The sequence below is a fragment of the Rhinopithecus bieti genome, unplaced genomic scaffold, assembly GCF_001698545.2.
Source record: "Rhinopithecus bieti isolate Rb0 unplaced genomic scaffold, ASM169854v2 scaffold_2435, whole genome shotgun sequence".
Lineage (NCBI taxonomy): Eukaryota > Metazoa > Chordata > Mammalia > Primates > Cercopithecidae > Rhinopithecus > Rhinopithecus bieti.
In genome coordinates, this window is record NW_016803909.1 from 113,609 (window position 1) to 139,296 (window position 25,688).

The 25,688-nt window shown below is 39.2% G+C and overlaps 1 protein-coding gene across 7 annotated transcripts in view; it reads left to right on the top strand.

The window, feature by feature from the left end:
• PRORP (protein only RNase P catalytic subunit) overlaps window positions 1-25,688 on the top strand; it is a 159,122-nt gene that overhangs the window by 83,337 nt on the left and 50,097 nt on the right. The window lies entirely within an intron of this gene.

A 25,688-nucleotide genomic window follows, 5' to 3' on the forward strand; every position in this document is an offset into this window, starting at 1 on the left:
ACCGTGTTAGCCAGGATGGTCTCTATCTCCTGACCTCGTGATCCGCCCGTCTCGGCCTCCCAAAGTGCTGGGATTACAGGCTTGAGCCACCACGCCCGGCCTACACCTGGCTAATTTAAAAAAAAATTTTGTAGCGATGGAGTCTTGCCATGTTGCCCAGGCTGGTCTTGAACTCCTGACCTCAAGCAATCCCCTCACCTTAGCCTCCTAAAGTGCTGAGATTACAGGCGTGAGCAAGGGCACTTGGCCTGAAAAGTGGTTGTTAAAACTCAATTGATAGCACCAGTTACCTCCAAAGGAGAAGTTTAAATAAAACGTTGGTTTTTGATATTACGTATTTGTATAGTGTTAATTTTTTTAATAACAAGGTTTTTTAAAATAATCTGGAAAATAATAAAGGTTTATTTTAGAGTTACTGGAAATGCAAAGAAAAGAACTTACCCTTTCTGTGGTTTGAAATACTTTAGAACTTGAGAACTTTTTTCCATACTTGATGCACTCAAAAGTTTTGATTATTTTGCATTGATTTTGTTGGGCTGTACCTGTTTTTCACTAGTTTAGCTGTGCTAATGAAATCGGCACTTCGGCTCAATTGTTTTTATTTAATTGCAATGATCACTTTAGCATTTGAAGAGTCCGAGGCCAGCTTGGGCAACATGGCGAAACCCTGTCTCTACAAAAAATGCAAAAATTAGCTGGGTGTGGTGGTGGGCTTCTGTATTCCCAGCTACTTGGGAGGCTGAGGTGGAAGGATCACTTGACCCCAGAAAGTGGAGGCTGCAGTGAGCCAAGATCACACCACTGCTCTCCAGCCTGCAAGACAGAGTGAGACTCTGTCTCAAAGAAATTAAAATTAAAATTAAATTAAAAATCCAGATTTTAGTCTAAGGATATTCTTTTGATAGAACCAATCATTTTATTATTGCATGGAGGCAATAACAACAAAAATTCTCCTTTGAAGATAAAGCAAGAACATCCTCAGGTTATTTATTGAATTGGTTCGTTAAATTCTGAACCACTAAGTATGTACATATTGTATAGTTATCTTGAGCTTTGTATTTCACAAATGGTATCTGTTACCTCCCTTAATCTGGCAACCACAAAAAACTTCCTGTGGAGGAACACTTTGTATTCTTAAGTAATACTCTACTTATTTACCTTTCTCCTTTAATTTTTTTTTCTTCCACTTTAAACCTTTGTCAAAGGTGATACTCGTGTCACATGGTCGTGTTACTGGAAAGTAGTATTGGGAAAAGATTTGAGAAAGAAATGAGAAGAAAAGTTTTTTTTCTGCTTGAGAAAGAAAATAGGTCAATGAGACCACAAAACCTAACATTTAGTTTTATGTGTCAAGACTCCTGCCTTGCTGGTCATAAAGTTACCCCTTAAGAACACTGTTCAATTTCTTTAATGAATCACATTCTAGTTACTTTATGATTTTATTATATGTTTTTTAAGATATTGCTATGCTACAAAGTTACCAAATTTATTTGGCCTGTCTTCAGTGACCACAACTACATTGATCTGAACATCCTAATCATTTTATTCATCAAGTATTTTTTGAGGCGCTCCTTGTTTTAAGACCCTGTACTGGGTGTTTCAGAAGTACAAAGGTGAAAGAAACATAGTCTTTATCCTTAAGAGTTTTATAATCACTTGGGGGAAATAAGAAAAAAAAAGATAAATATCTGTAACAGAAGACAGTATCAGCAACATGTTCATTGTACCAGTAACTCTATGTACAAGAACTGCAAGTAACATTTCTTAGATTTCTCAGATTTTCTTATAGTTCAGACTAGTCTTTCTGTCCAGTTGTTCAGAAGCATTAAGCCTCTAAGGTATTTCCAGTTAACTTATTATAATGGCCCCAACATCTTTTGCTTTTTTTTGGTTTTCACTAACATTAAGAATTTCACATGTACCAGCAACTGTTTTGAGTACTTTATACACATTATCTCATTTAATCCTCTCAACAGTCTAATAAAGTATTATTTTTATTTTACAGATGTAAAAACTGAGGGTTAGAGAAGTCAAGATACTCGCCCATGATAAATTCAGAGCTAGTAAATATCAGAATTGGGATTCAAACTCAGAATTTCTATGCCAGAACCTGGGCTTAATGATACTATTATTTTCTCTCTCTATGGGCTTTGTCAACATTCTTCACATCTGCTCTCTTTCTTTTAAAAAAATGCAGTTTTTGTTGTTGTTGTTTTGAGATGGAGTCTCGCTCTGTCGCCCAGGCTGGAGTGCAATGGCATGATCTCAGCCCACTGCAACCTCCACCTCCCTGGTTCAAGCAATCTCCTGCTTCAGCCTCCCGATTAGCTGGCATTATACGTGCATGCCACCATGCTTGGCTAATTTTTTTGTATTTTATTTTTTAGTAGAGATGAGGTTTCACCATGTTGGCCAGACTGGTCTTGAACTCCTGACCTCAGACAGTCTGTCCACCTCGGCCTCCCAAAGTGCTGGGATTACAGGTGTGAGCCACTGTGCCCAGCCTACAGTTTTAAATATAGAGACAAGGTCTCGCTATGTTACCCAGACTGGTCTCGAACTCCTGGGCTCAAGCAATCCTCCCACCTTGGCCTGCCACAGTGTTGAGATTAAAGGCATGACCCAGCATACCCAGTGATACCTGCTCTATTAACAGAGAAAAGCAGTTTCAGAAGGGAAAGAAAACTTATTAATGGTTTTTTTTGTTTTAATTCGGTATTTATGGTTTTGAAGTAGAAAATATTCAGTCTAGCAAATGACTCAAGTTTGTACTATCACCATGGTGGCTTCATACACACAGTTTGTTTTGTTTTTTCTCACACCTCTCAGGGATGAAAACGTAGCTTTTTCACTGGGCTAATTTCTTCTCACCTTTCAGGTCTCAACTTGGGAGGTCCTCTCCAGGAAGTCTCCCTTAATCTCCATCCTACCCCTGCCACCAAGTCCTCTTCAGTCTGTGCACTTGTCCCCTCCTGTGTTCTCTCTAAGAAGCTTATTATAATCTCTGTCATACCACCAGTCACACCATTGCAATGATCTCAGCTCCTTGACAGCAGGGACTGTTCTTTGTTTTAGAAATCACAATATCCAGCATGGTGTTTGGCATGTCATAGGCACAAAAAAAAAAAAAATGTTGAATGAGTGTTTGACTTGAAGTGCATTTTCAGACTTGCAGAATGTTTGGTGACTCCTTTTAGTCTGTGTTTTTGCATCAAATGTGACTTGTGATAGAGTGCTGCTTATGATGGACATGTCCCTTTTGATCCTCTAGTCTTTCTGGCAAAGAAGGTGTGTTTTTCATATCTGAATCCTTGAGCTGGGAGAGGAGTGAGGGAATGATGTTAGCGAATTCCCTGAGTGAGGTAGAGGACACTGTTACTCTGCTTCCTTCTTCCCCTGGTAAGAATGTGGCCAAGCTTTAGAGTTTGGAGGAAGATAATCACGATAATATTAAGCCCCAGAGATTATCAGTAGTAGTTCACTGTTTACTGGTTGGGACTTCTGTTTTAAGTACTGGCCAGGTCTACTCTGTTCAGACCCATAGCTGTTTTATACAGCTTTATATTCCCACCAACCAGAGCCAGGTTTAAACTTTGTAACTCGAGATGATAGATCATTCCTGAGTGTTCACTTCCAACCTGAAATCATCTTCTTTACCATAAGTCTATAGACTAGCAACATCATCATATATCAGAAGGCAGGAGAACTGCACACCATCCCACCACCACTGTTTATTGACTGGGTGATTATAGGTAAGATAGTGAGCCCCTCTGGGCCTTAATCATCTCCTTTCTAAGGTGGGAATGCTAAGATTTTATGTTCCTGAGACCATGGGGCTGAACTGGATTTTTTTGTCAAGGTCCATTCCATTTCCATATTAAGATGCATAATTTATATGAAATATTTATCACATTCTAATGCTCACTTAGAAGGACAATTAGAAGTTTTCTTCTCTGTAGGGATTATACATATATCATTTCTTTGTAATTTAACTGTTGAAATCTTAACACATGAACTTATTACATTCATGGTTGTGATTTTAACCCCTGCATTTTCCTGCTTTTAGGATTATTAATATCACATGGAGGCCTCTCTTTGTAAATTTTTCTTCCCAAGGTGGCTGTTTTTCTTTCTTTTTTTTTTTTTCTTTAAGGCTAACAGTTTGGCAACTTTCATAGAGTTGCCAAACAAATGTATACCGTCAGACCATTTACGTGGGGATGGCAGAGCCCTTTGGGCACATGCATACATTCATATCAGTACATGAGATGCATGCTGAAATGTTAATGTCTACACGCTTTAACTCTCTACTCTCAAAATTCAGTTCTCGAATGTAAAGTAAAAAGACCTTACAATTCTACTTTATTAAAGGCTTACTTCCTGAAGGCAGAAATCAGACAAGGAAAGTTAAGAACTGTTGTAGTCACAAAAAATTACCTTCTTCACTATTACTACAAATACATTGTTGTGTTATTCACCATCAATAAAGAAACTACAAAGTATACAGCATTTTTAAAGAGAAGGGTATCTGTAACAGGTCTTCTAACCCTCTCATTCATTCCTTTTTCTATTATTTCATGTTGCTACAGCCTTCCTGTTTCCCTTTTATCAGCATTTTATTTATAAAATGTTCAAAAATACAACCAAATTTAAAGAATATGTTATAGTGAACACTTAACACAGCTGTCTCCTTAGATTACACTATTAACATTTTATTGTACTTGCTTTCTTGGGTATCTATCCCTCCATTCATTAATCCATGTGGGTTTTTAAATGCATTTCATAGCATATTGAAGAGGTCTATATCTATACCTATTTCTCTTTTGATGAGTTTCATTTTTCTGCTAAAATTCACTGAGCTCAAGTATGTAGGCACAATTACATCTTCTTACTGACTTATGTAAGATGTAACTCATATCACTGGCCTTATTAGTACTGTGCTGTCAGCCTGTGCAAAGTGGTTTTCATAGAGTTGACCAGTGACATTCTAGATTAGCACCAAAAGAAATATAATGTGGTTTTAGCTGGGCATAGTGGTGAGCACTTGTAGTCCCAGCTACTCCTGGGGCTGACACAGGAGAATCCCTTGAGCCCAGGAGTTCAAGGACTGATGGGTTAGACTATTATTTTAGTGAGGCCCCATCTCTGAAAATAATAATAATTTCTAAAAATTATAAAGACAGACATATAATGTAATTTTAAATGTTCTAGTAGCCACATTTAAAAAGTTAAAATTAATAGGTCAAATAGTTTTAAATTTTATTTAACTCAGCACATCCAAAATGTTATCATTTCAACATGTAACTTAAAAAAATTTTTTTTTTTTTGAGACAGAGTCTCGCTCTGTCGCCCAGGCTGGAGTGCAGTGGCCGGATCTCAGCTCATTGCAAGCTCCGCCTTCCAGGTTCACGCCATTCTCCTGCTTCAGCCTCCCGAGTAGCTGGGACTACAGGCGCCCGCCACCTCGCCCGGCTAGTTTTTTGTGTTTTTTTTAGTAGAGACGGGGTTTCACTGTGTTAGCTAGGATGGTCTCGATCTCCTGACCTCGTGATCCGCCCGTCTCAGCCTCCCAAAGTGCTGGGATTACAGGCTTGAGCCACCGCGCCCGGCCAAAAAAATTATTAATGGCTGGACATGGTGGCTTACGCCTGTAATCCCTGCACTTTGGGAGGCCGAGGCAGGCAGATCACTTGAGGTCAGGAGTTCGAGACCAGCCAGGCCAACATGGAGAAAACCCATTTCTACTAAAAATACAAAAATTAGGCCGAGCATGGTGGCTCACACCTGTAATCCCAGCACTTTGGGAGGCTGAGGTGGGTGGATCACCTGAAGTCAGGAGTTCAAGACCAGCCTGGCCAACATGGTGAATGAAACCTTGTCTCTACTAAAATATAAAATTAGCCGGTCCTGGTGGCCCATCTGTAATCCCAGCTACTCAGGAGTCTGAGGTAGGAGAATTGCTTGAACTTGAGAGGCAGAGGTTGCAGTGAGCCAAGATTGCACCACTGCACTCCAGCCTGAGTGACGGAGTGAGACTCTGTCTCAAAAAATAAAATAAAATAAATAATAATAAAATAAAATACAAAAATCAGTCAGACGTGCTCACTTGAACCCAGAAGGCAAAGGTTACGCCACTGAACCCCAGCCTGGGTGACAGAGTGAGACTGCCTCAAAAAAAAAAGTTATTAATGAAATACTTTACCATCTTTTTTATAGTAACTTTTATACAAATCCAGTACATCTGAATTCTAATTAGCTGTACTTCAAGAGCTCAATGGTAGTAATATGTAGCTAGTGGCTTCCATGTTGGACAGCAGTTCTAGACCTTCAGACATAGGAGTACATTCCTCCTCATAAATTTCCATAGTCTGTATATACTGAGTTAGCAGCCAAATTTCCTATTAAATGCAAAAGAAGTAGTGATGTTCATCACAGCAAGCCCTAATTATACTGTTTCATGTTAAGGTCAGTTTTAATTTTAGTTTCCTTGTCAGAAACTTCGTAGGATTTTTTTTTCCTTTATTCATCTCTCTTGATTTCTTTTTTGTTTTGTTTTGTTTTTTGAGGCAGGGTCTCTGTTGCCCAGGCTGGAATGCAGTGGCTGCAACCTCTGCCTCCCAGGTTCAAGCGATTCTCCTACCTCAGCCTCCCAAGTAGCTGGGATTACAGGCCGTGCCACCACAGCTGGCTAATTTTTGCTTTTTTGGTAGAGATGGAGTTTCACCAGGTTGGCCAGGCTGCTCTGGAACTCCTGACCTCAAGTGATCCACCCTCCTTGGCCTCCCCAAGTGCTGGGATTACAGGCGTGAGCCACCATGCCCAGCCTCTCTTGATTTCTTGACATATATGCTCAGTTGAATTACATTCCCTCTAGCAACGTTGAGTTATTTTATTACTTGTCTTCCATCCTTCCTCTAGTTTCATACACCACTAATATATCTTCTCTTATTTTCGCTAGAGCACTCTCTCTAAATGAGATAAGATCTTTAAATTTCTCTTATAAAAATAAAAAACACATGCTAGTGTTAAATTATTAATCAGCACACAGAATTGTAAAAATTAAAATTAACAGTAGAATTGTTTTGTATCCTAATTGTGGTGGTCATTAAAATGCACAAAAACTGCACACATACTCACAAATGGAAAAAAAGAACTTAGTTAAGTATTATGAATTGAAGTTTTTATTTTATTTGACTAGAAGAAAGACCTTGGCTGAGTTACTGGAAAAATAATCCTACCTATAAAGTGCAAACTCAGTCCCCAATAATTACTTGTCAAAAGCATCTATATTCTTCCTTTCACACTAACAAAATGGTTAATTTTGGATCATGAATACGTTTAATCTTATTCTCTGCTTTGAATTATATTTCATCCAGAAAATGAATGAGGTAAAATTCACATAAAATATATCTGACTTCAGATATATCTTGGTTGTTTTGTTTTAACTTTTAGTTTGCAGTCGTGAGTTTTATTCAGCCCATAGAAAAAGACTTATACAGGGAAGTCAGCAGGAGTGGCAAGAATAGCTAGTATTCTGACAGTGGCAGAATTTTGCAGGAAGAGGCTCATGTTGATAAGTATCCGTTATCTTGAAAATCAATGCATGTGACTAGCTAGAAATACCTAAGTCACCCTAATTTAGATACTAGATAAATAAATTAATTGAGATATCTAGAATACTAAGATATGCCTGCTGGGCTTCTGGAAAAGTTTTCTTTTTCTTTTCTTTTGCTTTTTTTTTTTTTCAAGACAAGGTCCTCGTCTGTTTCCTAGGCTGGAGTGCAGTAGCATGAAATGGCTCACTGCTGCCCTGATCTCCCAGACTCAAGCTATCCTCCCACCTCAGCTTCCCAAGTAGCTGAGACTACAGGTGCATGCTACCATATCTGGCTAATTTTTTAAAAATTATCTTTTTGTAGAGACACAGGGTCTTACTATGTTGCCCAGGCTGGTCTTGAACTGCTGGGCTCAAGTGATCCTTCCAGCTCAGCCTTCCAAAGTGTTAAGATTATAGGTGTGAGCCACCACGCCTGGTCAAAACAGTTTTCTTTAGTAAAGCAAATTACTATAGGCCTCATGCTCATATCCTATTACATCATAATGAACAGTGATATACATATATAGGATTGGCTTAGGTACCATAGTGGAACTGGTGAACATTTTTTAGTGGGTAACACTACAGACATATTTTTAAAGTTTTTCATATATTATCTGTTTTATTGTCTTCTCAGCACTTCTCAAACATCTTATTTATTTGTTTTTGTTTACTGACAGCTTCCCGCTTTCAAAGCATGTAAGTTCCATGAGAGCAGAGACCTGGCCTCTTTCATTTACTGCTATATTCCCAGCACCTAAAACCATGCCTTGCATATAATGGCTGCTCAGTAAATATTTGCAGAAGAATGAATGATTCTTGTTTTTACAAATTCATCAATAGACAGATAACTATCAGCCAAGAAGAAGTACAGGTATACTGCAGAGATATTGCAAGTTTGGTTCCAAACCACTGCAATAAAAAGAGTCGCACAAGTTTTTTGGTTTCCCAGTGTATGTAAAAGTTATGTTTATACTATACTGTAGTCTGTTATGTATGCAATAACATTATGTCTAAAAATAATGCACATACCTAAATTTTAAAATACTTTATAGCTAAAAAATGCTAAAATCATCTGAACCATCAGGGCATCCTAATATTTTTTTCTTGGAGGGTCTTGGCCTCAATGTTGATGGCTGCTGATCAGGGTGGTTGTTGCTGACAGTTGGGGTGGCTGTGGCGATTTCTTAAAGATAACAATGAAGTTTCCTCCATCGATTGACTCTTCCTTTCACAAAATATTTCTCTGTAGCATACAATGCTGTTTGATAGCATTTTACCCACAGTAGGACTTCTTTGAAAGTTAGAGTCAATCCTCTTAAACCCTGCCACTTGCTGTATCAATTAAACTTATGGAATATTCCTTATCCTTTGTTATCATTTCAACAATGTCCACAGCATCTTCCTCAGGAGCAGATTTTGATTCTGTCTCAAGAAACCATTTTCTTTGTTTCTCCATAACAAGCAACTCCTCATAGGTTCAAGTTTTATTAAGAGGTTGCAGCAATTTAGTCCCATCTTTAGGCTCCCCTTCTAATTCAGGTTCTCTTGCTGTTTCCACATCTGCAGCGACTTCCTCCACTGAATTTTTGAATCCCACCAAGTCACCCATGAGCATTGGAATCCACACCTTCCAAACTCCTGTTACTGTTGGTGTTTTGACCTCCTCCCATGAATCATGAATGTTCTTGGTGGCATGTAGAATGGTGACTCTTTTCCAGAAAGTTTTCAATTGATTTTTCTTGAATCCATCAGAGGAATCACTATGGCAGCTATAGCCTTATGAAATGTATTTCTGAAATAATAAGACTTGAAAGTGTAAATTATTCCTTGAGCTATAGGCTTCAGAAAGCATGTTGTGTTCACAGGCATGAAAACAGCATTCATCTCCTTGTATAAGAGCTCTTGGGTGACTAGGTGCATTGTCAATGAGCAGTAATATTTTGAAAGGAATCTCTTTCTGAGCTCGTTTTCTGGGCTTAAAATACTCAGTAAATCATGCTGGAAACAGATGTGCCGTCATCCAGGCTTTGTTGTTCCATTGGTAAAGCACAGGCAGGGTAGATTTAGCTTAATTCTTAAGGGCCCTAGGATTTTTGGAATGGTGAATGAGCGTTGGCTTCGACTTAAAGACAACAGCTACATTAGCCCTTACAAGAGAGTCAGCCTGTCCTTTGAGGCTTTGAAGCCAGGCATTGACTTTTCTAGTTATGAAAGTCCTAGATGGCATCTTCTCATAGAAGGCGTTTTTGTCTCCACTGCCAATCCGTTGTTTAGCATAGCCACCTTTATCAATGATCTTAGCTAGGTCTTCGGAATAACTCACTACAGCTTCTCCATCAGCACTTGCTACTTCATCTTACACTTTTATGTCATGGAGATGACTACTTTCTGTAAACCTCATGAGCCAACCTCTGCCAACTTCCTGCTTTTCTTCTGCAGCTTTCTTGCCTCTCTCAGCCTTCATAGAATTGAAGAGAGTTTAGGGCCTTGCTCTGGATTACGTTTTGGTGTAAGGGCATGTTGTGGCTGGTTTTATCTTCTACCTAGGCCACAAAAACTTCATCTCAGCAATAGGCTGTTTTGCTTTCTTTATCATTTGTGTGTTCACTGGCGTAACACTTTAAATTTCCTTCAAGAGCTTTTCCTGGTTGGGCATGGTGGCTCATTCCTGTTGTCCTAGCTTGGATAGCTGATGGGAGGATCACTTGAGCCCAGGAGCTGAAGGCTGCAGTGAGCTATGATTGTACAACTGCACTCCAGTCTGCAGAGTGAGATCCTGTCTCCTTTAAAAAAAAAAAGGAAAAACCCTTTTTCTTTGCGTTCACAACTTGGGTAACTGGCACAAAAGGCCTAGCTTTTAACCTATCTTGGCTTTCAACATACCCTCCTCACTAATCATCTCTAGATTTTTATTTAAGGTAGGAAATGTGCAACCTTCCTTTCGCTTTTGAACACTTAGTGGTCATCACAGGGTTAATTGGCCTGATTTTTATATATTGTGTCTCGGGAAAGGGGGAAGAGAGGGAAAGAGATGGAAGAACAGCTGATGGGTGGGGCAGTCAGAACACACACAACATTTATTGATTAGGTTCTCCATCTTATGTGAGTGTGGTTCATGGCACCCCAAAACAATTACAGTAGTAACATCAAAGATCACAGATCACTATGACAGATATAATAATAATGAAAAATTGGAAATATTATGAGAATTACCAAAATGTGACATAAAGACAAGAAGTGAGCCCATGCTGTTGGAAAAATGGTGCTGATGGACTTGCTAAACACAGGGCTGCCACCAATCTTCAATTTGTAAAAAATGAATATCTGTAAAGTAATATGCAGTAAAATAATGTGTACCTGTATCATATTCCCTGCGCATCTGCTTAGTACACTTTAAAGACTGTTAATGGTGATGATGATAAAAGCCACACATTCTTTATTCATCACTTGTCAGAATGTTTATTTGTTTATTTTAGTGAGTCATCCTTCAAATAAGAGGAAAACAGCATGTTCTTTCAAAGAATACTGTCTGGGAAGCAAGGGTACTTCTCAGATCTAGGAGCAGGAGAATGAGAAAAGCTGATATGACAAGCCCTATATTATTTCTGAAGAAGAGTTGTGTAGTATTTTTTATGAATAGCTATTTGTAAACCAGCCTAAATAATGAAACTGTAGGAGTTTAGAATAATATCCCAGTACATTAGGTCAATTATATGGTCAGAAGCCCCAAACAAATATTGAGTATATTCTCATTATGATTTTGTTTTCTGAAGTTAAATGGAATGATTTTTATGCTTATCTTCTGTTGCATCTTAAAAGGATATATTATTAATAGACAAATGCAGAAGTTGTGTGGTTTTATAAATTCTTTATTACTCTGACTTGTCAAGCAACAGGGCAAGAATGGACATGTTTTTCTAAAATAAAACTTTTCTCCATCTTACATGGGTGTGGTTCCTGGCACCCCAAAACAAAGCTGGGGCCGGGCGTGGTGGCTCATGCCTATAATCCCAACACTTTGTGAGGCTGAAGTGGGTGGATCATCTGAGGACAGGAGTTCGAGACCGGCCTGGCCAACATGGTGAAACCCAGTCTCTACTAAAAATACAAAAATTATCTGGGTGTGGTGGTGCACACCTGTAATCCCACCTGGGAGATGGAAGTTTCAGTGAGCTGAGATCGTTCCACTGCACTCCAGCCTGGGCGACAGAGTAAGACTCCCATCTCAAAACAAAACAAAGGTGAGTGTCTTGAGTGCCTTTTGAGTATAGACCTTCAGACTTTCTGAGGATTGGGAAAGCATTTTTTTTTTTAACCTTGAAATATTTATTGAGTAAAGAATTGCAGGATCAGAAAAATAAGCTCTGGTTAGGATTTGATGTGGGGCTTTATTTTCAGCTCTGTTGCTACTTCCTTTTATGATCTTGGGTGGTCTCTTCTATTCGAACCCCAGTTTCCTTGTTTATAAGGAGATAATGAGGAGACCAGATTTAATAATCTCTAAAGATTCTTTCAGCTCTAAAAACTTAATGATTCAAGCAGGTTGCCTCTGAAGAACAATGCATTTCTTCCAAAAGAGGGTGCTGTGGTTATTTCTCAGTACTTTAGCATCTTCCTGAAAGGAACTGAAAAGGGTAGAATCTCAGCTTAATTTTGTGTCTTCAGACTCCCAACTTTTGAGAAATAGTGTCTAATTCCTTACTTTATTTAGATGAGGTGGTATAAACCAATTCCTGATGTTACTGACACTTTAATTAAGTTTCAAAGAAAAAAAAAATACACGTAATTCTACCAGGCAAATAGAGACAGTTTTGTCAGATATGGTGGCTCCCAGCACTGCAGGAGGATCACTTGAGGCTGCTAGTTTGAAACCAGCCTGAGCAACAAAGTGACCCGGACTCTAAAAAAAAAAATTAAAAATTATCTAGGAATGGTGGTGTGTCCCTATAGTCTTAGCTGTTTGATCAGCTTGGAGGCGGGAGGATTGCTTGAGCCCAGGAATTCGAGGTTTCAGTGAGCTATGATTGAGCAATTATTTCACCACTGCACTCCAGCCCTGGTGACAGAGTAAGACTCTATCTCTCTTTTTTTTTTTTTCTTGGGGGGACAGGGTCTCACTCTGTTGCCCAGACTAGAATGCGGTAATGTGATCTCAGCTCACCACAACCTCCGCCTCCTGAGTAGTTTGGATTATAGGTGCCCGCCACCACGCCTGGCTAATTTTTGTATTTTTAGTAGAGACGGGGTTTCACCATGTTGGCCAGCCTGGTCTTGAACTCCTGACCTCAAATGATCCACCCGCCTTGGCCTCCCAAAGTGCTGGGATTACAGTGGTGAGCCACCACACCCAACCGTAAGAATCTAGCTCTAAATATATATATGTGTGTGTGTATATATATATGATATACATGTGTATGTATGTGTATATATGTATGTGTATGTATATATGGAGAGAGTTTTAACATTTTGATGTATTTTCACTCTCATTCAACTTCTTCCCATAAAATTGAGAAAATATATAAATTGTATGTGCGTGTGTGTCATTTTATTTGTTTTTGTCTTTTTCTTTTCTGGGTTTTTTTTTTTTTTTTTTTTTTTGACAAGGTCTTGTTCTGTTGCCCAAGCTGGAGTAGAGTGGCATGATCACAGCCCACTGCATTCTCAACCTCCTGGGCTCAAGCAATCCTCCCGCCTCAGCCCCTCGAGTAGCTGGGACCAGAGGCATGTGCCATCACACCTTTCTAATTTTTTTATTTTTAGTAAAGATGAGGTCTCACTATGTTGTCCAGGCTGGTATACCGCATTTTATTTATCCATTCATCAGTTGAGTTGTTCCTGCTTTTTGGCTATAATGAATAATACTGCTGTATAAACGTTTGTGTGCCTGTTTTTGTGTTGACGTGTGTTTTTATTTCTCTTTAGTATATACGTAGGAGTAGAATTGTCGGTTCATATAGTAACTCTTCTATTAGGTTTTTGAGACACTGTCAAACTTTTTTCTCCAAAGGGCTGTACCATTCTACATTCTCACCAGCAGTATATAAAGGATCTAATTCCTCCATATCCTTGCTAGCACTTGTTATTAACTGTCTTTTTTATTATAGTCGTACTAATAGGTGTGAAGTGGTATTGCAAGTGATTTTTGACTTGTATTTCTCTGATGGCTAATGATATTGAGCATCTTTTAATATGCTTATTAGCCATTTGTGTGTATTCTGTGGAGAAATGTCCATTCAGATCCTTTGCATATTTTTAAATTGGATTAATTTTCTTTTATTATTGAATTGTAAGAGTTCTTTATGCATTTTGGATATTAGGTCCTTGTCAGATATATATTTGCAAAAAATTTCTCCCATTCTGTTTTTGGCTTCACTTTCTTGAAGATGACTTTTGAAGCACAAAAGTTTTTAATTGCGATGATGTCCAGTCTACTTTTTTTCTTTCGTAACTTGTCCTTTTGGTTTTGTACCTTAAGAAACCATTGTCTAGGGTGGGCACAGTGGCTCACATCTGTAATCCCAGCACTTTGGGAGGCCAATGTGGGTAAATCACCTGAGGTCAGGAGTTCAAGACCAGCCTTGCCAACATGGTGAAACCCCGTCTCTACTGAAAATACAAAAATTAACCTGACGTGGTGGCAGGCACCTGTAATCCCAGCTATTTGGGAGGCTGAGGCAGGAGAATCACTTGAACCTGGGAGGCAAAGTTTGAAGTGAACCAAGATTGTGTCATTGCACTCCAGCCTGGGCGCATTGTCTAATCCAAAGTAACAATGATTTACATCTTTTTTTCTAAGAGTTTTATAGTTTTACATTTAGGTTTTTTTTTCTCTTTGAGTTGATTTTTGTACATGGTATGAGTCCAACTTCACTTGTTAGTATATGGATATCTAGTTGTCCTGGCACCATTTGTTGAAAAGACTATTTTTCCCCTACTTGAATTGTCTTGGTACTCCTCTTAAAAATGAATTCACTGTAAATGTGAAGGTTTATTTCTGGACTCTCAATTTTATTCCATTGATCTGTTTTTCTATCTTTATGCCAGTACCACACAGTCTTGATTAGTGTAGCTTTGTAGCAAGTTTTGAAGTCAGAAAGTGTGAGTCCTCTAACTTTGTTCCTTTTCTAGGTTGTTTTGGCTATTCTTAGTCCTTTGAATTTCCATGTGAATTTTAGAATGAGTTTGTCAATTTCTACAAAGAAGCCAGCAGAGATTTTGATAGAAGTTACATTAAATCTGGGGTATGTTGTTTTAATTTGCATTTAGAAAATAAATAATGGGGCTAACTTTTTTCAAATGTTTGTTAACGGTTTTAGTTTCTTCTGCAAATTCATATCGTTTCTGTAAGCCAGGAAATCCCTGACACCCTCCTATCAAGAAACACAATAGAACCGGACATGGTGGCTCATGCATGTAATTTCAGTACTTTGGGAAGCTGAGGTGGGAGGATCACTTGAGCCTAGGAGGTGGAGACCAGCCTGGGCAACACAGTAAGACCCTGTCTCTACAAATAAATTTAAAAATTGGCTGGGTGTGGTGGTGTGCACTTGTAGTCCCAGCTACTATGGATGCTGAGGTGGGAGGATCACTTGAGCCCAGGAGGTCAAGGCTGCAGTAAGCTGTTATTGTGCCACTGCATAGTAGCCTGGGCAACAGAGCAAGATCCTGTCTCACTCTCTTGCCCAGGCTAAATGCAATGACTCAATCTCAGCTCACTGCAACTTCTGCTTCCTGAGTTTAAGCCATTCTCCTGCCTCAGCCTCCTGAGTAGTTTGGATTACAGGTGCCACCGCCACACCCAGCTAATTTTTGTATGTTTAGTAGAGATGAGGTTTCACCATGTTGACCAGGCTGGTCTTGAACTACTGACCTCAAGTGATCTGCCCACCATAGCCTCCCAAAGTGCTGGGATTACAGGTGTGAGCCACTGCGCCCGGCCAATTGTACTTTGAAGTACTAAGGAGTTTAGAGCCCCAGATATTCTATGTGAAGATCATGATGCTCATGTTTGTTTTAATAAGACTCTGGTACAAAGGGTCACATTTTCATAGAAGCTACACTTTTTCAGTTCCAAGACCAAATAAAGACAGGCAGCCCTCTTATCGGTAAAATTGAAAGTTGATGGCTCAGGGTTAGGGTCATTCCTTGGTAATGTTGAGATGGTTGGGCTGGTCTAGAACAAATATGTACAGTGAAACTTGGAAGTGTTGGCCACCTTCATGGCCTTGAAGACGTTAGCTCTGCACACCGTGCTATGGCCTTACTCCTGTCCTGCGATCAGATAGGGCATGCCTGGCCAGTAATGGTTCTCCATACAGTCTGCGACCACTGGTGTTTCCCAGTCCACTGCCTGCCAGGAATGTGACTGCAGCAGAGGAAGGTGGTCAGGAACATGGTGCATGTGGCTGAGCCCCTTGGGAGTCTCTGCATGGCAGAAACGTGCCCATCTCCGGGTGGGACCTTCTGCTGCCTTCCTGCTCAGATTTTCTAAGCCCATTCTGTAAAATTAATAGCAAGCTAAAGGTTGGTGAGATAGGCCTATGGAGACATTTTTTCTACAAAGGGACATGCAGCATTTGTGAAAACTGTTGGCCCACATGTGACAGTGTTTAGGTCCTGAGGACTTGAAAAGTGGTAGCCACTCAAAAAGCATACCTTGCGCCTTACCTGCATGATTTGGATTTGCTGTCATTCTCTAAGTGACCATGACATTTGTGGGTACCTAATGGCACCCTACATGTTGGACACAGCTTCATGCATTGCTTAGAGATAGACTGGTACTGAGAAATTTATAACATTGCTAGTTAATTTACTGGCAAATTCTTGTATGCCTACTTAGTATTTGCTTGTATCAAAATACCTCTCTTTATTGCCTAGAGAGTAGAGGTCTCAGTTTCTGGAAACATTGCAGAAAAACTTTCCTAGCTTTCCATGTGGTAACTTCCCACATGGACTCTATTTTTTGAATTGTTTGTTTTTTTTCCACCAGGCAGGAAATGGCTAGAAAAAAGTTTCTTAAATTTAGAAAGTCTTAAAGTCTACTTATCTAAATTATCTGCCTCCATCTTCACACAACTGCTTTCTCTGTGTGTTGTCTCTTTTTGTCTCAAAAGGTCGTTGTATTTAATACACACATGGGTAGTCTAGGAGGATCTCATCTTGAGTTCTTAACTTGATTGCATTTGAAAAGATCCTTTTCCCAAATAAGGTTACATTCACAGGTTCTGGGTGTTAGGACATAAACATATATTTTTGAAGTTCACCCTTCAACCCACTATACCACCATGTCCCCTATCTCACTTTCCTTTATGCCAGATTCACTTTACAACACTCCAAACAAGGAGTTTCAGGTTTGTAGTCATGACATATTCATCATTTTATGTCTATATATGCTGTTTATGAACAGCTCTAAAGGTTAAAAATTATTCCTTATATTGACCTAAATCTATGCTGGGATAATATTTGAGAACACATTCCAGATCTCTCCTGCACAGTTAATAGGGAGTGAGAAAGACTAGTCCCATGATTCTCAGGTTGAGGGGGAATAACACATGCACTGCTTCTCCACCATTCTGATACGGCATTGTAGGAAGTATAAGATCCTCTCTAACACCAGCCCGGGAAAAGCCTCAGACTTAATGAACAGTTCATGACATTGTGAGCCAGTTGTGATGGAAATGTAATGAATCCCCTCCAGGAGGGTTGGTAGCAAACAAAAGATTGAGGAACAGCAATTTCAGTCTTCCTCATGATCACCATTCAGATGAAGACAACTACTATATTTTCCTGAGTCTGTTCTTTTCCAAGATCTACACCTTTAATTTTAATTATTCCCCTATGACATGGCTTTTATTCTATTCATTCAGCAAGTATTTATTGAGGGCTTAATATGTGCCAGGCAGTCTAGTAGGTATTAGAATGATGCAGGGATGAGTATCCTAGAATCCATGTCATCTAAGATTATAATTTGGGGGAGGATGTAAACAAATAAATAGCAAGACACTGTGATAAGTATTTGGATAATGTTAAGTATAGGATCTAAGGGAGCACAAGCAGAGATACCTAAGCCAGTGTTCTGAAGATCAAGAAGAAAGGTGGGAGGCAGGACAGATTCACATTCCAGGCAGAGGAAGCAGCCAGTACAAATGCCCACAAGTTGTAGTGGATATTAGCTGGGTTTTTAGATGCCCAGCATCCTCATCCACTTCCTGTTTTAGAGCCTTGCCTCCCATAGGGGAGAATGCAAGGTGGTTCCAGGCAATTGGCAGGACTGGGACTAGTGTGAGGAGAGTGAGGCACTTGACTGAGCTGTAACATTTAAGAGGATACCAAAAAACTTATAATTAAGACAAAGAATATTTTAATCCAATGTTTATTAAAATCATAATTGATGCAGAAAAATCCATGATGAATAAAATATCAAAACTTTAAAGAAAGACATGATCAGTATAATTGGTTTTCCCTTTTGCCTCAAGCTCTAATATGACTTGGTATGGCACTGCTGTTGATTCTTTCTTTAAATTTTTCTAATGTATTTCAACATGGATTTTTTTTTTTTTGCATTAATTTTGATTTTTTGAAATATTGTTTATCTTGATTGGAGAGTTTTTTGGTGCTCCTTGAAATTTTGTGCCAAAAATGAGTGCCTTAGTCACCTCACCCTGACCCAGCCCTACAACTAGTATATACACACAAAACCTGTGCTTGGCCAGTTGTGCTGTCTCCTGGGGCTTTGGCTCTGGAGCATAAATGTGGTTAGAGACATTTCACAGTGGCAGCAGCAGGGGTTAGTATCCTGCTATGACCTGGCCTCTCATGGTCATGCCCATTTTCTGAGCTGTTGTTCTGGTATTCAAGAACCATATTTTCTTCATTTTTGGAAATCACAGTCATGTTTGTTTATCTTCAGACTTCTATTCTTCCCATTCTCCCTTCTTTAGAGATAACCATTAGTGGTTGTATATTAATATATGCAAGCTTTCTTGGTATCTAAGGATGAAATTTATCCAGGTATAGCAAAAGGAATTCATCGGAAGTAACTGTTTTTTTCAGTCACTTCACTTGTCTTGTACTTCTTTTGCCATTTAATCTTTCTCCATCATTTCCAATCTGAACATAACCTTGAAGATTTATTTTTAGTTGTCATTTCTTAATATTATATTAACCTCCCCAAACACAAAAATACTTTCTGTTATCTTTAGCTTAAGAAGAAGAAGAATAACAGTCACTGAACCTGGACACATGAACAACAGAGATTAAAGGATGCCAGATTCAGAGGCCCTCACTAAAAGCAAGCACCAGAGGCATCCATAAAGAAAACAATGTTCACCAAGAAACAACTGGAAGATTTAGAGATGTTATTCATTAAGAACCCATACCCAAACTCCAGTCTTTAGAAAGAATTGCCTCAAAAACTGGCATATCTCCAACAGTACTACAGCTTTAGTTCAAGAACCTCAGAGCAAAACTCAAGAAATGAAAATACAACCATATTCAATAAAAACAACAGAAGACTCAATAATAACAATTACCTTAGGGAAGAGTGGAGAGAAATATTGGCACACCACCCAGATCCACTACTGGTGCCAGCCCTGCCTCTCCAATTTCTATAAATCATCTGGCACCTTCAGTCCAAGTTAATATGTCGCAATTTTAACACAGATAACTCTGTTGGCCATAAAATACCCTATTATGACTCCTGCCAAGACCATAATATATACTGCCCTTCCCCATTTTGGACTCCCAAGTTCTTTGCCCAAGTTCTGATTCTTTGGTCTCTTCACCTAGGTAGAACTTAACTGGCCGTTCTGACTTGCAAGAGAGAAAAACAATAGAGTAGCAAAAATTGTTTACCTCATGCTGGGCATTACCTTTCCTGATAGTTTAATGAGTTTGTGCTACTCTTCACATTTATCCTATAATAAATGAACCTCTACCTGTTTTTGTTTTGTTGCTTCTCTCAATTTTTCCCCATCAGAGTCAGTTATAATTTTGTTTTTGAAGTCTTACCTTCTATCTGTCTTGGGCTACACTCCCTGTTGTAGTTTCTGGCTTAGAATTACCTATCCTACCACTGAACGCTTGAAATTTACTCTCTTAGGGTCAAGGTTCCAGGTTTCCTTTGCTGTTACAACACCGAAGCTGACTAACATACTGTCTTCTTATAAAACTCTTGTCACCCCACATCACTTACAGTTTCCTTCTTGTCAGTCATTATAGTCTTGGAAAGCAGTTCTCTTTGTTGTTTTCTCCACTTTCTGAGAAATGAAATTGTCGATGTGGTATCACCTTATCAGGTGCTCTTTTTTTTTTTTACCAGAATGAAACCTCTCCCCAATGCTGGGAGAGGTGATGTTTCCCGTTACTACTGTATATTGTGTCTATATCTGTTTTGTAATCTATATTAGGAAATCATCACTATATCAACCACAACAGTATCACTAGAATAGAACATACTTTACTAATGTCATGAGCCGTAGTGACACTTGCCTCCTTGTATTAACCTTCTAAGTGTACTTTAGACTTTAACTTTTTTTTTTTTTTTTTGAGACGGAGTCTCACTGTCTCGCCCAGGCTAGAGTACAGTGGTGTGATCTTGGCTCACTGCAACCTCTGCCTCCCGGGTTCAAGCAATTCTCCTGCCTCAGCCTCCCAAATAGCTGGGATTACAGGCACGCACCACCTCGCCCAGCTAATTTTTTATGTTTTTAGTAGAGACAGGGTTTCACTGTGTTAGCCAGAATGGTCTTGAACTCCTGACCTCGTGATCTGCCTGCCTCAGCTTCCCAAAGTGCTGGATTTACAGGCGTGAGCCACCATGCCCAGCCTAGACTTTAACTTCTTCGTGTACATTGTTCAGATTCCAGAGATTGTTATTAGGAATGAGGCCAGTCGCTTATTTTCCATCTACTTGAGTTTTTGCTGATACATTATTGGAAGACTCTACTACTAAATAATAATTTTAGGTAGCATACCAGCACCTCTAGTACCTCTGTATGGGAGTTCTGCTCAGTTTTAGATAATCTTATGAGATTGCAAACTCTATCCCATCACTGGCTTTAATGCTGTCATATATCTAATAAGGGAAGTGATACATTCCTTGCTTTCTGTCTCATTTCCTTAAAGGCATGGCAGACCTGGAGGAGATGAACACTTAAGGAACCTGAGCAAGTGGCGTACTGTTTATCTTTTAGCTAGCATTATAAAGCCAGAGATATGAATCACAGAGGAAAGAAAGGACAGAAAAGAGAGTGCTTCTTCAAAATAGAAAACTTTTTTTTTAAGTTACACCTAGTGTCATAATACTACATATATCTAGAGATATTCTCTATCATAGGAGCCAAAATTTGTCTTAAATCAGATAAATATCTAAATTATCCAGGACAGATTTTATTTAGCAAATATTCATATAGAGCTTACTGTGGGATATATGTTCAAAGTGCTTTATGAACAGTAATTTATTGAATACTCATAGCAAGTGGAACCTCCTATCAGATAGGAACTACTACCAGTTCCCATTTTACTAATGGATGAGGGAAATGAGGCTTAGAGAGGCTAAGTAACATCCCTAAGGACTCACAGCTAGTAAGGGGGAGAGCTGGAATCTGAATTCAAGAAACCTGGCTTCAGAGTCTATGCCCTAAACACTGCTTATGCAGCCTCTCCAATATATTTTCTTCCTAAAGTTCCAATGGAGAATGATACAACTCATACTAGAAAATACCCAATGAGTGTGAAATACTGTTTGTGTTTAAAACAGCTAATTAAGGACTTTGTCATATGTGTAACACTTTAACCTTCTTAGTTATAACTTGGCCAAAAGCTGTTTAGTTAAAACAGTGTTCCTTCTACATATTTTTGTCTGCTTGGCCTCCCACCTGTTTCCTAAGATTCAAATTAGACGGTTGGTATCTAGCTCTTGTTTGTGTATATTTGACCATGAACTCCTTTTTTTTGGTCACATGTGTTCTGAGATTGTGGAAAGTTTATTGATTTTGTCCAGGGCTAGATGAATGATGTCCTTTAATCTAATTCTCTTTTACCTTAATTATAGTTCTCACCTGCTGATTATTTCTGCCTACCCATATTCACATCCAATATTCTCCTCCATGTAAGTGTTGCTAGTATGAGAAATTTTTTTCCATGTTTGCATAGGTTTTATTTGATTCTTTCCTAAATGTATTAATCTTTATTGTTTCAAGAGAAACTTTATTGTAGTTAATATAGTATGACATACCACAGACATGTATTTACTAGGACTTCTGAATACGTTTACTGAGAACTTGAATACTTTGGTATAGGAGATTTTTCTCCTGTAATGAAGGAAGCCCCAAGAAGCTAAATCAGTAAACAAAAAGCTAAGGATTCTGTTTAATAGCTGCTTTTTTACCCAACACTTGGTGTATATTTTTTTCTTTCTTTTTTTTTTCTTTGAGACGGAGTTTTGCTCTTGTCGCCCAGGCTGGAGTGCAATGGTGCAATCTCAGCTCACTACAACCTCTGCCTCCCAAGTTCAAGCGATTCTCCTGCCTCGGCCTCCCAAGTAGCTGGGATTACAGGTGCCCACCACCATGCTCAGCTAATTTTTTATTTTTAGTAGAGATGGGGTTTCACCATGGTGACCAGGCTGGTCTCAAACTCCTAAGCTCAGGTGATCCACCCACCTTAGCCTCCCAAAGTGCTGGGATTACAAGCATGAGCCACTGTGTCCGGCCCACTTGGTGTATTTTAAAATGTGTTTATGCTTTCGTTTTTGGTAGCCATGACATCTCCCTGGCAACTGTACAGCCTGTCTCATCTATAAATTATAGTGAAGATTAGAAAATAGCTTAGGGCTGGGCACAGTGGCTCATACCTGTAAGCCCAGCACTTTGTGAGACGAAAACTGGCAGATCGCTTGAGCTTAGGAGTTCAAGACCAGCCTGGGCAACATAATGAAACCCCGTCTTTAAAAAATAATATAAATAAACAAATGAGAAAAGAGCTTAAGAAGTATAGCTCCTAAATCACTTGCCTCTAGCCTAACCAAAGCTGTAACATTAAGTTTTCATTAGACTTCTGGTGACTTAATGATACCTGTTGTTACTCTCATAAAACCACTAGCTTAAGTATGTATATTTTACTATAGTTGGTATATGTTCTAGCTTTCCTAGTCTGTGAAATATTTAACAAAGACCCTCTGTTGTTAATATTTGTGCCATGATGTTTCTCAAATTAACTATTTGGTTTTAGCCATGTAAACTTTCAAATACAAACATTCAATATTCACTAAATCTTTATTGACTCCTTGTCATGTACCAGGCTCTGTGCTAGATATTATGACACATGCAAAGATGAATAAAATGTAGTTCCTTCCTTTGTTTAGGGGTTTATAATCCCACAAATACCTAAATCACTAATATGTAGAATATTTACAAGGGCTGTAAGAAATGTTTAGGCAAAGAGCTAAAACATTCATAGGCAAAGGAAAACTACTTTTAGCTAAAGAGGGATCAAATAATTCTTTATGGGGAAATTGGCATTTAATCTGGATCTTGACAGGTTAGACTTTGATAATCAGATTTGGGGAGTGGAAGAGGGGCTGATTCAGACAACAACACTGTTCAGATAGCACCACATAATAAAGTAGTACTTTGGAGACAGGCAGTGATGGGTTGGGGGGAGTAATAAATATTGCCTAACTTTGTTCTATTATCAAACTTACGGCAACTTTACTGTGACGAGATTTGAGAAGAAAGATAAAATTTAATACCCAATTGAAAATAGATGGTTAAACAAACAAGCAAAAATTATTCTTATTATTATTTCATTATTTTTTGAGACAAAGTCTGTCTGTATCATCCGGGCTGGAGTGCAGTGGTGCAATCATGGCTCACTGCAGCCTCAAACTCCCAGGCTCAGGCGATCCTCCCACTTCAGCCTCCCAAGTAGCTGGGACTAGAGACATGCACTACCACGGCTGGCTAATTTTTGTATATTTTGAAGAGACAGGGTTTCACCATGTTGTCCCAGCTAGTCTTGAACTCCTAAGCTCAAGCGATCCACCCTCCTCTGTCTCCCAAAGTTCTGGGATACAGGCGTGAGCCACCGTGCCTGGCCCCAACAAAAATTCTTACTGTCCTTGTGATATTGGTGGATTTTGATTATCTCTAAAATCAGATTTCTTCCTTTTGATTATAAGAAATAGTTTTAATGGATTCCGCTTATTTTCGTCAAAAGTTATGTTAGCCGGGCACGGTGGCTCACGCCTGTAATCCCAACACTTTGGGAGGCCGAAGCGGGCGAATCACGAGGTCAGGAGATCAAGACCATCCTGGCCAACACAGTGAAAACCCGTCTCTGCTAAAAATACAAAAAAATTAGCCAGGCATGGTGGCAGGCGCCTGTAGTCCCAGCTACTCGGAAGACTGAGGCAGGAGAATGGCGAGAACCTGGGAGGCAGAGCTTGCAATGAGCTGAGATCACGCCACTGCATTCCCACCTGGGTGACAGAGCAAGACTCCATCTCAAAAAAAAAAAGTTGTTATGACAATACAACACATTGGCATAATGTCCCCTTAGAAGCATGGAAATCATCTGTGCCTTCCTTCATTCAGGTTTCTCCAGCTTGTACCTATAAATCCAAACCAGTCCATTAGCTTTTAATGTTCTTCTTCCTCTTCCATCCTGGTCTATCCTTAACGTAAAAGAACTCCCACCAAAAATATCCCTACTTCTCCCAGGGACTGTCTACTTCTCAGAGAGTCCCAGTTTATATCTTACAGCAGAATGAAATAAATTGGAATTTGGGCATATTTTAAACATTTTTTTTAAATTTTAGTTTAAAATTATGATTTTTTTCTTTATTGTTCATCGTTAAGTAACAACTAATTTTTTTTTTGCACAAGCCCACAGAAATATGTAACAGGTAATTTAAAGACTTAAAATCAGCTGGGCGCAGTGGCTCATCCCTGTAATCCCAGCACTTTGGGAGGCCGAGGTGGGTGGATCACGAGGTCAGGAGTTCAAGACCAGCCTGGCCAATATGGTGAAATCCCATCTCTACTAAAAGTACAAAAATTAGCCAGTTGTGGTGGCACATGCCTGTAGTCCCAGCTACTTGGGAGGCTGAGGTAGAAAAATTGCTTGAACCCAGGAAGCGGAGGTTGCAGTGAGCCAAGATCGCCCCACTGCACTCCAGCCTGGGTGACGGAGCAACGAGACTCCGTCTCAAAATAAATAAATAAATAAATGAAGACTTAAAATCATAAGTGCTAGCTTTACAATATTACTTTTTAAAAGATAATAGCCAGTCCATTGAGCATTATTACCTTTCCTTGTGTGTGAAAAAGAGAAAACATAACATGTAACTCTGAATAAATGTAGAGTTAAAAAAAGAATTTCAACTTCTGTTTTAGATTCTGGGACTACATGTGCAGGTTTGTTACATAGATATATTGCATGATGCTGAGGTTTGGATTACGAGTGATCCCCTCACCCAGAAAGTGAGCATAGTACCCAATAGTTAGTGTTTTCAACCCTTGCCTTCCTCCGTCCATCTCCCCGCTAGTAGTCCCAGTGTCCGTTGTTGCCATCTTTATGTCCATGAGTACCCAATGTTTATCTCATACTTATAAGTGAGAACATGCAGTATTTAGCTTTCTGTTCCTGTGTTAATCTGCATAGGATAATCGCCTCCTGCTGCATCCATGTTCCTGCAAAGGATATGATTTTGTTCTTTTCTATGGCGACATAGTATTCCATGGTGCATATGTACCACATTTTCATTATCCAGTCCACCATTGATGGGCATCTAGGTTGAGTCCATGTCTTTGCTGTTGTGAATAGTGTTGTGATGAACATATGAGTTCATGTGTCTTTTTGGTAAAATAATTTTATTTTTAATGTATACCCAGTAATGGGATTTCTGGGTTGAATGATAGTTCTCTTTTAAGTTATTGGAAAATCTCCAAACTGCTTTCCGTGGTGACTGAGCCAATCCATATTCCCACCAACAGTATATAAGCCTTCCCTTTTCTCCGCAGCCTTGCCAGCATCTGTATTTTACTTTTAAATAATACCATTCTGACTGGTATGAGATGGGATCTCATTA